The following is a 12,208-nucleotide window of genomic DNA, read 5'->3' as shown; positions in this document are numbered from 1 at the left end:
ACAATTGTAAGGAGTCCAATTACTTTCTTAATTTAGTATATACATATATATATATTTTTTTTTTAAAACATTATATATGTTATAATATAACTACATTCCTTAGATATTAAAAAAATATTGCTTTTGAATATAACATTGATCAAACAAGTGATTTAAGTAAAGTAAGTTAAAAGTTATTTTGATAAATATATAATTCGCTTATGTACTACAGTTTCTATACGAAAAATAAAAGGCAATATGTGCCTATATGTATAAAATATTATATTCATAAACATATTCTATAAAACGAATCGATCTAAAGAGATTAAATCTATTGATTGAGCTATAAGCTCAATCAATTTTATTTTCAACAATCAATCCTGTATGGCATACGATAATTAGCCTTACTCGATTTCCCTTATATAAAAGATAGAATATTTTTAGATATTAGTATTATTAGTTATTATTAAACAATAAAAATAATAAAGGGCTCTAAATAATATAAATTAAAAATATAAAATGATAGAGTATTTAAAAGCCAATCGCAGAAGTTATTGCGTGAAACATATTATATATTCTCTCAAATATTCATGTTGAGTTGTTTTTTTTAAACTTCACATCTTATAAATTATAAATCTTTCGACTATTTGATCGAGCTCTCTTAAAAAAAAAAACCAAGGAATTGTTATTGTTATTCAATAATATTATGTATATGTTTAGCAATTTCTAATAAAAACTTTAATAAAATGCTCACATTTCTTTATCATTTCAAACTGAAAAAGAATATTTTACTTTTTGAAAATTTACTTCTTGAAAATTTGGTAAAAAAAGATCGATTTTGTAGAATCAGCTAATCGAATCGAGCGTAACAAGCGAACAAAAAATTAATCAAACTTCATTGAAAAGCGTAGTGAGACAAAAGATGAATTTCTAATCTGAGAAAAGTTTCTTTAATAAATTCTTTTATCTTCCATTACGCGCGCACGAATTTAGGATGTTAAAAGACAAAATCCCCAAGAGCGTTTACTGCCTCGCGGCTTCGTAGTCAGTTGGTACACATTCATAAAGTTTGCGGTCTGAGGCAAAGCAAAATTAACCCTTAATCTTTCTCGTTAAAGCGAGAGAGAGAGAGAGAGAGAGAGAGAGAGAGAAAAGGAAAAGGAGGAGAGGAAGAGAGAAACGAAAGGAGAAACTTTAATATAACCGAGAGAAATTTCAATTTCCAGCATTTCCTATTAATTAGGTCTTTTTCTTAAAAACTAAATTAATGAAATCAAATATGTAACTTCATATTAAATTTTGATGAAGATTCAAGTAATTCTTTCATTGCCAAACTGAATAACGCCAAGATCAAATTATCTTTTATAGTCTAAAGACGATGAAATGAAGTTAGACATAGGCAAGCATATTGTTTAGGCGATAATCGACGATGAAAAAAAATTAACTCTTTTGGATCTCTTACAAGCTTACGTCATCCTCAATCTGTTATTCAGTCAAGGCGTCGAGGCACACGTACGTCGTGCACGAATATGCGTTTGACACACTACATCGGAAGACTTTATCCTGTGTGTCGCTATGAATAACCTGAATGAATCGGGTCACGTTCAATGTTTTTATGTTGCTTTTGCAAGAGGGATGTTATAGGAGCAACGTTTGCGCAACACTCGAGAAACACGAAAATATCGAAAATGGTAGATACTCTTTCTTCTTTCGAGCTAATTCTATACATATATAGATATATATATTTCCGTTTTATTATCTCAGCAAAGATATTGCACATAAAATGTTTAGGAATAATCCCAAGAATACGATTTTAACGCACGTCATATAAAAAGTGTATGCGTTTAAAATCAATCTTTCTCTCATGTGCATTTTCGATGTATTACAGAATTATATGAAATACATTAAATGTTAACGATTATATAATCATGTATCCTTCATTATAGATTCCTATCTCGCATTTCTCATAAAACTTTCAGCTGTTGCGGTTAGGGAGAGCGAATAATATAAAGTAGAGGAATAACATGGATTTTGTCTCCTCACAATCTTTCGAGATGTGAATTGTCTCCATCTGTGACTTTTGTAAAACTTTTATAGAACTCAAAAGAAACACTAGCTACTGTTGGCAACTTCATTGTCCCGTCCATAACGAATGTTAGCGAATTATCTTCTTCTTCTTCTTAACCCTTTCGTAGACTCTCCGAGACATATATTCTACCTACGAAAAAAAAATCATAACTTTGAACTCTTCGGGAATCAGGTGGAGTGTGACATACCTTAGCAAGATGAATTTCTATAACTTCTTAAAAAGTACGCGCGCATGTTGCCAGTTTCGTGCAACTGCAGTGCATTGTTACCACTCATACTAAACTATAATATATTTATGATAAGCATGGGATGTGAGATATATGATCCATGTTGATTTTTCACCTGGTTCGCAAAAAGTTAAACAAGTAATCTTATCGATTTTATCTTGATTTGTTTTAAACAAGATTCAACCTACATGTAAAAGATTCGCACACTTTGAAATAATATTTTTAGCAAAATATAATTATTATATTTAAACTTTTTTAAAAATCAAACTTTTTGATAGTGAAAAATAATAGATACTATGCTGAAAAATCATAGAATTGATGCTAATTATATTAAACTTAAAAATTTTATTTAAATATGATTACTTTATTATGATAAATATTATAATAGTTTATTATATATAATGTAATCGAAGTGTGCGCAATCCACATTCATTTAGAGAACTTTTACTGTTCTAAATACATTTTAGATTAAATAGTAGTGTGTGAATGTATTTATAGGACGCATTTCACGCGCGCGCGTAACAATATAATATATATTTAAAAAATCAAATTTGAAAGCTATTTGAAATGTACCGATAATTCAGCTTTTCATGATCTTGAATTCATCATTTTGATTTTAAATTTTGATAGTAAATTTAAAATAAACGCCTTCAAAAACCTATAAAACTGTCTTCATATTAAATCATCTCTCTTTTAGAAAAACCGAAGATATGAAAGAATTAAAATATTCCTCACTTACTTTATCAATTTATTACGCGACTTAGCAATTTATTACTTGAAAATGACTATTAAAATTCGTTACATGAAATTAATAGTTTAATCAACATGATATAAAGCAAATGCACATATTTGGTTAATTATATCGTGTCTTTTTCTAGTCATTTTATAATCTTTATTTTCCTGCAGCTTTTTCGCCATTCATAACATTTTCATTAAATTACAAAGATATCGTTTATTCATCCTAAATACGCTACCATTCATAATTTCACTATTTTTTCACATTTCACGAAAAGTTAAGTTAAAAATATCTTCAAAAAAGAAGAAATATAAATCGAGAACACAGTAACATAAATTTTTTTCTCTTCTTTTTTTCTATAAATTCTCTAATTTCATTAAAAAAGTTAAAAACATTTTATAAAAACGATTTATAAAAAAACATTTTGTAAAAAATATTTTCTGAAGATTTTTATATAAGAAATTTAGTTATTGTGAAAAATCATGGCAACAATTTTTTTCATTGATTTTTTGTTCAATGATTTGATGAATTTCATCAAGCTAAAGCTCTTCAAAGTAACACAACAACAAAAATATTGGAAATATATCAATTTTCAATTTTATGTAATTTAGGAAACGAACGAAATATCATACAAATAAAATTAAAAAGTAAAAATACAGGTCTATCTCTTCTCTTTAAAATGCATTTTCAAAAATTTCTCTGCAATTATATTTATCACCGATATATTTAACTTTTCGTGAGATACGAAAAAATCGCAAGCATTCCCAAATTTATAAACGATAGTGAAGTATATATAATACTTTCTCTAATTCAGCTTATGTAATTCAAACATTAATTCCTCTGTATTAAGTATAGTAACGTAACCTTTCAAAAGTTCGTGAGAAAATCTTTGTGCAATAGTTCAGATCAGCATGTAGAGATACACTGATACACTGACATAAAATAAGTCGAGAACACATCTCAAAATTCCAATGAGTAAATTCAAGTAAAGTAATAAAATTTTATCTTTACGAACAGCGAAGACAAACAATGATATGTGAGATAATGATCAATTTTTACGAAAATAATGTAATGTATTCCTTATCTCCTATTCCTATTCTCCCATGGAGAAAAAATGTAATATGCGTTAGAATTTTAGTAAATTTTATAGAACTGACAGGCCCATTTAGGGACAGACGTCCACTTGTGTAAAATTTACTTTACTTTTCTCATAAATGAGCGATCGTTATATAGTATATAATCACACTGCAAGGTACTTTATACATTCTGTAAATAAAATAAATCTATAAATTACCATACATAGAATTAATTTTATCGACAAGTATTTTTTGCCTTAGCGCTGACAAAATTTACTTTTTTTTACTGTGTAGTAAGTGCAAGTGTCTAAAATTCGAGTTGTTCGCGCTTACAGTCTTGAGAATAGTATGATTTACTTTACTATAAGAATAATTACTTGATAGATTTACTGTTATAAATTTTTACCTTACACTTACGATACTTTATACTTTCAGGTAAGTGAAGTTGTCAGAAATTCGGCAAAAGTAGCCGGAATATTTTTACTAGTTGTAATATTATTCTCTACAATTTTTCTCCATAATATTACATGTGTATCCTCTCTCTGTACATTACGATATTTCGCCTTTTTTGCATTCACGACCAGGCGAAACGTGTGAACGCCGAAACCTTTTATGACGGCTTGATTATAGGGATTACGGGATTACGTGGCGGGCAAACGAATTTATACTTAAAATCCGAATATGAACCCCGAGTGAACAGCTGCGTCTTCGCGACCCTTTCGCGCCCTTTCGTCACGCACGAAACGAGCGCATGCTGTGTACGTACTACATGTCTCTACTTCCTCCTCTCCGTCTCGTTTTCAGGCTCGTTGGCTTTCCTTTGTTCCCGTAGTGAAACGGAGTGACCACGGGAAAGAAACATGAATACGACCCGTCGCAAATGAATCGGACGTACGCTTGTGTGTACCAAGTCTAATTTTAAGCCACGATCGCTTACGATTTCCTTTATTTCTATCCGTTGGATAAGCCTCATAAGGGAAAAAAATATGTTAGCGTTAACTGCATGCAAATCGATATAAAAAAATCATGACGAAGAAAAGCTTCTTTCGTTCTCTCGTTTGAACGTTAATCGATCGTTGCATTTATTGTTAGACCAGCGTCTTCTTTTCTCTCTTTTTTTCCCTTTTAACTTGATACCATTAAATCGATACCATTAAATCAGAAATTTACCGGCGAAAGTTTTTTTTTGTGAGGAAAATCTTTAGCACGATAGAGATTCGAGCGTACACACAGAAAAATATATATTGTACACAAATAATACTGACTTCTTCCAAGTATTTCAAAAGTATTTCATATATCTGCAAATCTATTTTAAGTTCATCACAAGCATCCGATTTACTCAAAGTATATTCTGAATTCTAGAAAATTTAATATTTTCAATCAAGAATATTAAATTAAATAAAAAATTCGATTTACTTAAGAAGAATTCTTCCTTTACTTCAATCAAATATCATATTTACTTGTAATAAGAAAATTGCAATTATATCTTAACGAAAAAAATAATTTTTTTGTTATTATTGCTTTTTATTTTTCCAATTTAATTTATATTTTTACTGTTTCGCATACTCATATTCTTATTAATTACAAGTAATTATTAAAAAACACATCGCATTGCCGGCAAGATTTGAACCTACGATCCCTTAGAATGATAAACTTAATACATTTACGCTGAGCTAATCGCCACGCTTGTGATCGAGTCATTGCCAACAATATATTTCCTATTGTAATCATTTTTAATTTTATGATGACAGTTTCATATTATTATTTGATGAAATTATATGGAAACGAAATAATATGCTGATATTTATTAATTCAAAATAATTAAGATAAATATTATATGAAAAAACACCATTATAGAATAATATAAAAGTCATGTTGCATGCACAATTTGATCCCAAAATAAACATTTATTTAAATATGTAATTAATATATATAATTGAAAATATGAATTACTTCAAACAAGAAAAAAATTTCTTGTTTCTAAACTAGTTTCGCTTTTCCTAAATCTGTATAGAATTGAAAGAAATATACCAAATTTTTCTGACCAAATAAAATTTTCTTACATCAATATATTATTAAATATTCAAGTTAATCAAATCTGACTTTTCTTTGATAAAATTTTATAATATACTTCAAAATAAGAATAAATTCTTATTTTGAGTACCTGATATTGAGTATTATCTAAAACTTGAGATAAATACATTTTAAGACTATTAGCGAGAAAATATTTTTGATTGAAAGTAACTATTACTTAAAAGAAGAAAAATAAAATGAATAATTGTTTTTCTTGGCAATAGAATGATGTTTTTCTGTGTACGTATTTGATTACCCAAAAAATTAAGTTGAGAACACGTCTCCAAATTTCACGATACAACAATCAAGTTTTATTTCTACATATAAACAGTTTGCTTACAAGATAATTATCAATTCGTTCGATACGTGTAGAATGACGCACAGCGGGAAACGCAGCTCGTCCACCAAGAGTCGTGCCTTCGTGAATGATATCACTTATTCTCCTATAATACGTCGTCAACATCCGCCGCAGCCAATGTATGCGTTGCGCGCGACTCGCATCTGAGCGAGAGGTGTGATTCACATCATCATTACAAATCACCGAGGTAATTGCGTTATGTAAGCTGAGTGTATTACGAGTTCTCTCCCTCTCCGTCCCTATCTCTCATTCTGTTTCTTAAATTTTCTTCTTTCGTATTTAGTCAAGATATATATTATAAATTATTGTGCACTTGAAGGGATTATACCCCGAAGATTACTTAATAAATATCAATTCTCTCTCCCTCTATTAAATTTTCTTTTTTTGTATCTAGTCAATTTATGTAAATTACAGTGTGTTTGAAAGAATTACGTCTTGGAGCGTTTAATAAATATTTCTCTCTCTCTCTCTCTCTCTCTCTCTCTCTCTCTCTCTCTCTCTCTCTCTTTCTCTCTCTTTCTCGCTCCTCTCTCCTTTCTCTTTCAAGGGGGTTATATTGGAACGAATTCCAGTTACCACTGTCGCGAAAGAGAGCATTCACTTCTCTCGTTCTCTTAACCCGTAATAATCAAAAATAGCAGCACTGAACTTCAATGCATCTGGAACTACTCGATACACGAATCTCATAGATTCAGCCAAAATGCACAAACTCAACAAGGTTTTGTCACGTAAAACAAATATATGTATAATGTATATGTACACATACACACATGGAATCATTTAAATTAATATACGCAAATATCTCAGGATAAAAAAATATTTTTTCAAATCTTTCAAAAAATTTTATGATTTCAAGAGGAAAAGAAGATGGTGACCTTCGTTGACCTTAAAAAGATGTCCTTAAGATCAGGTCAAGGTTGCATAAACTTGTTTGAATGGAATCTCCCATTTTTTACTGCATATTCTTGTAGTTTGTTTCAAGAGTTTTCTAAAACGCTATAATAAAGTATTTTTTCATTAAGTACATTTTTCGAGTTAAGAGGTTTGAAAGTTACGGTACTGTCGGCATTTGCATTCTATCTAAGGTGTCCGACTGACGGCTAAAAATCTTTTGAATTGAATTTGAAAAATTTTTTGCTTGGAATCATGACTTTGATATCATATGTCAAAGCCATTGTAGATTATTCCTCTTATTTTCATTTATGCACTAAAAATTTATTTTTACGTAAAAATACAAATAAGAGGAGGCAACTCAACCTCTAATCAAGAATAATAAAAATCTCGATTAAAAAAATTTTTTTCGTTCTTAGTATAAACTTCACAGATGCGTATTAATGCGTTTTGGGAAAGAATTTTCAAATTAATAAAAAAAGGAATAAGTGATTGTTAAAAAAAAATATTGCGTCTAAATAGATCGTTTTAATAATATTTATTTGTAAGCCCATTAGTTGCCAATCAATATGGATCATCTTGGTATTAATCTAATTATGTTCATATTGTTAATTTATTTTATATTAATTTGTGACTTATACCTGACTATTTATATTAATTATTATTAATTAATGACTTCTGAACATTATACGTTATGTATAATGATATGCTGTGAACTTGAATTTGAAGTGACTCCGTATAATGTTGTAACTGTGGTAATCAACATTTCTTTCCTTTGAAGAATTCAAATCAATTTTTTACCTCATTCATAAGATCGTAGCACAATACACGACAATTCACATGAATGATTGATATGAATCTTTTATGATGGTTTTTTATTCTAATTATTAATTATGTGTTGATAATGAAGTCAAAACGTACACATTTATATATTATCCGGCTAATTAAAATTTGCGACTTTAATTTCATATGTTGTTCAATTATTAAAGTGTTTGTATTGCAATTTGCGCATTATTTACGCCGATTTCTAACGCTCTTTTTTTTCTAAAACTGTTAATTTGTTTGTTGAATTTGAAAGTCCTATTATTGCAATGTTTATATGTATATAAATTGAAACTATGTACTTTCAAAATGAACTATACTATTCGAACAGCTTGATGTTAAAATTTAAAATGCCTATTTACCTGCGAAATATCTTATCAGTTCATTTCCATGTCACAACTCTTCCGAGCGCTTTTAAAATAAAATTTTATAATTATCTTCGGCTGAGTCACCCGAATAACAGATTTCAACCTATCAGAAACCACATATTCTGATAGGTTGAAATCTGTTATTTCCTGTTCCTGTTGTACTTTTCAATTGTTTCGAGCTTTATCACATAAATAACGCGGTTATTTATTTAATTATTTATCGTGCCGACTTCTAACATATATCTTTCTTTTTAACTATCAATCTGTTTGTTGAATTTGGAAGTGTTATTGTGTTTATTATTATATTTATATGTAAACAAATGCACTTTTGCAAATACACTTTTCAGTTCTATAAACCTCTGTGCTTATCTACAGTTTTATTACAGCTTTTTCTCGTATTTTTGGTTCTTTTCTCAGAGCCAAAGTTTACAGAGCCATTCTGGAGCACGTAATAAATTAATATCTATCTACATACGAAAATCATGGAAGACTGATTAGAAGCAACTGGTGTAAATTGCAATCCATTCGGTGTCTCGCCGTGAATATCGCGCGATGAAAAGTTTCGCTCAGCTCCACTTCTCGTTCCACAAAAAGCTAGTGATCTAGTGATGCCATTTTTTGAAAAATGAATCGATTCCTAAGAATCGATTTATTTTTGAGGCCACAATTTTTATAATTGATTCCAAAGAATCGAGTTATATTGAGCTTGTTATTATTGAACACAATTTTCAATTATTATTGAACAAAATATTTTTGAACACAAAGAACAAAAAAGAAAATACGAGAAGAAAGCACGACTTTCAAAGGAAGAATAATGTAGCGCAATAAATAAAAATAAGTGGATATTTCTTTTTATCCTATTCATTCGTCTATCGTATAATTGTTGTCAGCTATTTCTTTCCATTTGTGAACAGCTTTTTACTGTCTGTCTCGATTTCTAGATGGGATTCTCGTGGAGAGACATGTTGAATGTAATTGGTTGATTCTACAGATAAGATAATCTATCATATATTCAATCGTTTGACGATCACATTGGGGAATTTTTGCAATACCGTATATCCAGATGCGATGAACGCTAAAGTCACGTTATTTAATGAAAAATCAAAACTGCGCATGCGCAGTTCGACTTTCCACTAAATAACGTGACTTTAGCATTCATCGTATCTGGATATACGGTACTGCAAAACTATCTCTATCATCTCTCCTCGATTCTAACTAAAAAGGAAGCGATGATAAATCAAATTTCTCAGAATTGGCTGACAATTGGATTCTTGAGTGTGAAAAAGAATCGATTCTCGATGTACATCGAATCAAAATCTGACATCATTAGCGTAACACACGCTAGAAGCTAGCGAGAGACCTCGATTTAAACGCGCGTACATATCGTCGAATGCGTCGAGTGCTCGCGCCGAATAGGGAACGCGATGAAAAAAAGCGCGCTTCGGCAACGGTGGCGATGACGACGACGACGACGACGACGACGACGACGACGACGACGACGACGAGGACGACGACGCTCGTTATTGAGCGAGCCCGAAAACGCCGTACTTTCGTTTACGTGCGTACACGTAGAGGATGGAGGACGACGCCTCGGCGCGTCGTCGCGCCGATGTCGCGCGCGCGCGCTCTCGTCGTTCTTCCTCACCTTTTTTTTAGCGCGAAAGTCGTGTCTCACGCCCGGGTGCTCTGCAGTGGTGATGATGACGATGACGACGACTACGACGGCGACAGCAACAGCAGCGATGCGGTAATCCAATATGGCAGCCTACACACATGTCAAAACAAACGCACCGATGCGAGGAGCAAGAGTGGAGCGCGCCGATCCGGGGTCGTGAGTCGTGACGTCGTGTGTGCTCCGAAAAATTCGAATCGTCACGGCCGATCTCCGGACTCCGACGCCGGCACGTGCCGACGATGTGCGTCGCGTAATGTCAGGCTGTAGATCACTATCGTCGTGATACGAACGCGCGAATGACGTACATGAAGCGGAGAGACGATGAGAAAGGAGGAAGAAGAATGCTGGCCTTCGAGCGCAATAAACGATACATACTCTATGAGCGCCCGCCACCGACTAGCAGCCAGCCACTGGCAGCGAGAAGTGAGACGCGCCAGCCAGCGGGGCCAATAGTGGGTGCAGGACGACTAGGAGGGAGGGGAAATCGGCGAGACCTCAGTGGCGCTCAATCGAGACGGACATCCCGGACTCCCAATCATTCTTCATCCTTGTTTATTTACGCTCTCCTTTGCGTATTGATAGAGAAGGAGGTGCTATTACGACATCACATTTACATTTTATACAATAACTTCATTAATAATCAATATTTAAATGTAAAATTTAACAAATACGTTTGTCAAAATGTTATTTGTTCAATTAACTCTAGACTCAAAATTACGAATTACATTTAATATTTAGGACACTATAAAAATGTGGTAGTACGCGTAATGGCTCGACGAGAAACAAGGACGGCTTTCCATAAAAATAGATTTGAAAAATTAATTTTGTTTAAAAAAGCATTTGGTTACAAAAATAATAAAAAAATTAAGTACAAAACGTATCCAAATTATATAAACATACGTATAACTTCTTCCGTATACAGGTACGTAGGTTACGTAATACTAAAAATCTATAGTACATGCAACATAAACTATAGATTAACAGAGCTCTGATCGATTTGTGGAATAATTATTTTATGAAATCTTTGAGAGAGAGAGAGAGAGAGAGAGAGAGAGGCCGTGAGCAATCAACAATTACTTAGGAAGCCACATTAGCGAAATGCCATTAACTTTGCATAACTCAAAATGTATACAACCAATTAAATAACAAAGAATACTCAAATATATATGTATATATTCGTATGATAATATCAAGTTTTAGAAGAATGAAGAAATATGTGTAATTAAATGATAAACTGTACTTTAAAAACGAAATGCTTGAGAGTAAAAATGCATTATAAAAAATACTGATTATTGTATATTGGCATATTAGCGTCATGGTGTAACGGCGAGCTATTAAACAAATTATTCTATAAGTAACCGCTAAAATTCGCCATTTAATGGTGGAGATTAAGAGAGGCCATAATATGTACACTGGCAACATAATACCACCTTCTCCTCTACATCACAGAGAAGAATGGGAGAATTGCTGATACCTAAGGAAAGAGTTAAATAAAACTGTCAATTATTTATCAATTAATAAATATCTTTATTCCAAAAATACTCTGTAATTTATATTTAAACTACAATAATTAGCATTCATATACATATAATCAATATTTATAAATTATAATTTTTAAAAAACAAATCCTTATCGTTCGAAATTATTCGTCATCACGCGGAGTAACACCAAATCAATTTTTGTCTTTTGTTTATAATTTATATTAATAATATTGTATATAAATGTTTATTATTGTAATTTAAAGTCAATATCCTTTAAATAAAAAATATTGACTTTAACTTCTGTAATTGATAAATAATCGCCGGCATTATTTTTTCCTTAGATACTCGCAAGTACTCCATTATTCTCTACGTCAAAATCATCGAAAACATGTATTTATCTTAACTGTGTTGTAATTTCAACGGTCACATATGTA

General features: G+C 31.4%; 1 protein-coding gene across 2 annotated transcripts in view; it reads right to left on the bottom strand.

The window, feature by feature from the left end:
- The window catches only part of LOC108693260, a 170,671-nt gene extending 159,863 nt beyond the window's left edge, over positions 1-10,808 (bottom strand). For both annotated transcript variants that reach the window (XM_018202117.1, XM_018202118.1), the window contains exon 1: positions 10,264-10,808. The gene's annotated coding sequence lies outside the window, so the exon portion shown is untranslated. The remainder of the gene's footprint in view (positions 1-10,263) is intronic.
- Between the last annotated feature and the right edge of the window lie 1,400 nt (positions 10,809-12,208).

This window comes from Atta colombica, unplaced genomic scaffold (genome assembly GCF_001594045.1).
Source record: "Atta colombica isolate Treedump-2 unplaced genomic scaffold, Acol1.0 scaffold89, whole genome shotgun sequence".
NCBI lineage: Eukaryota > Metazoa > Arthropoda > Insecta > Hymenoptera > Formicidae > Atta > Atta colombica.
This window is presented reverse-complemented; position numbering and strand designations above follow the sequence as displayed.